This window comes from Nicotiana sylvestris, chromosome 9, assembly GCF_000393655.2.
Source record: "Nicotiana sylvestris chromosome 9, ASM39365v2, whole genome shotgun sequence".
Lineage (NCBI taxonomy): Eukaryota > Viridiplantae > Streptophyta > Magnoliopsida > Solanales > Solanaceae > Nicotiana > Nicotiana sylvestris.
Window position 1 is genome coordinate 180360092 of NC_091065.1, and position 2337 is coordinate 180362428.

Consider the following 2337-nt stretch of genomic DNA (forward strand, 5'->3'; position numbering starts at 1 on the left):
TGAAATGCGAGTTTTGGTTGAGCTCAGTCGCTTTCTTGGGGTATATTATGTCGGTAAAGGTTATTCAGGTGGATCCTAAGAAGATTAAGGCAATAAAAAACTGGCCTAGAACCACTTCAGCTATAGAGATCCAGAGTTTCTTGGGATTGACGGGTTATTACCGTCGGTTTGTATAAGGGTTCTCATTTATAGCAGCCCTGTTGACCAGGTTGACCTAGAAGGGTGCCCCATTCAGGTAGTCAGATGAGTGTGAGGTGAGCTTTCAAAAGCTCAAGACTACTTTGACTACGACGCCGGTGTTGGTGTTGCCCATAGGTTCAGGGCCTTATACAGTATATTGTGACGCATCTCGTATTGGACTTGGTATAGTATTGATGCAGGGTGGCATGGTAATTGTATATGCTTCACGGTAGATGAAGGTTCACGAGAAGAATTACCATGTTCATGACTTAGAGCTGGAAGCCATTGTTCATGCGCTGAAGATTTGGAGGCACTATCTTTATGGCGTGTCATGTGAGGTATTCACGGATCATCGGAGTATGTAGTATTTATTCAAGCAAAAGGAGCTCAATTTGAGGCATAGGAGGAGGTTGGAGCTATTGAAAGACTATGATTTCACCATCTTGTATTATCTCGGGAAAGCCAACGTGGTGGCCAATGGTTTGAGTAGAAAGTCATTGGGTATGGGCAGCGTTGCGTACATTCTAGTCGATGAGAGACCACTTGCATTAGATGTTCAAGACTTGGCCAATCAGTTCGTGAGGTTGGATATTTCTGATCCCAATCATGTTGTAGCTTATACGGTCGCTCAATCTTCATTGTTTGGGCGCATCAGGGAGCGGTAGTATGATGAACCTCATTTGCTTGTCCTTAGGGACACAGCGCGGCATGGTGATGCCAAGCAGGTTACGGTTGGAGATGATGGAGTTTTAAGGATGTAGGGTTGTGTTTGTGTGCCTAATATGGATGTACTTCGTGAGTTGATTCTAGAGGAGACCCACAGTTTCCGGTATTCTATATATTTGTGCGCCGCCAAGATGTATTAAGACTTGAGGCATCATTATTGATGGAGGAGAATGAAGAAAAATATAGTGGAATATGTGTCTCGATATTTAAAATGTTAGCAAGTAAAGTACGAGCATCAGAGACCTGGTGGTTTGCTCTAGAAGATAGAGATTCCTGAGTGGAAGTGGGAGCGTATCACTATGGATTTTGTTGTTGGACTCCCACGGACTCAGAGGAAGTCTGATGCAGTTTAGGTCATTGTGGATAGACTGACCAAGTCAGCGCATTTCATTCCTGTGGCAGTTACCTATTCTTTAGAGCGGTTGGCAGAGATTTATATGCGCGAGATCGTTCGTCTTCATGGTGTGCCCGTGTCTATCATTTCTGATCGAGGTACGCAATTTACCTTGCATTTCTGGAGGGCAGTACAATGTGAGTTGGGCACGCGGGTTGAGTTTAGCACAACATTTCATCCTCAGACGGACGGATAGTCCGAGCGCACTATTCAGATATTGGAGGATATGCTTCGCGCTTGTGTTATAGACTTCGGAGGTTTGTGGGATCAGTTCTTGCCGCTAGCGGAGTTTGCCTACAACAACAACTATCAGTCGAGCATCTAGATGGCTCCCTATGAGGCATTATATGGTAGACGGTGTCGATCGCCGGTTGGATGGTTTGAACCAGGGGAGGTTCGGTTATTGGGTACAGATTTGGTACAAGATGCCTTGGATAAGGTTAAGATCATTCAGGATAGACGTCGCACAACTCAGTCCAGGCAGAAAAGTTATACTGACCATAAGGTCCATGATTTTGCATTCATGGTCGAAGAAAGAGTGTTGCTCCGTATGTTACCCATGAAGGGTGTAATGAGGTTTGGAAAAAAGGGAAAGTTGAGCCCTAGATACATCGAACCTTTTGAGATTCTCGAGCGAGTGGGAGAGGTGGCTTACAAACTTGCTTTGCCACCTGGTTTATAAGCGGTCCATCCAGTGTTCCATATGTCCATGCTTCATAAATATTACGACGATCCGTTCCGCGTGTTAGATTTCAGCTCTGTCTAGTTGGACAAGGATTTGACCTATGAGGAGGAGCCAGTGGCTATTCTAGCCCGGCAGGTTCGTCAGTTGAGATCGAAGAGTTATCCTTCCGTTCGAGTTCAGTGGAGGGGTCAGCCCATCGAGACAGCTATTGGGGAGTCCGAGTCAGACATGCGGAGTAGATATCCCAACCTTTTCATCAGCCCAGGTACTTTTTTATGTCTATTCGAGGACGGACGATTGTTTTAGAAATGGAGAATGTGATGACCCGAAAGGTAATCTTATGTTTTAGAAC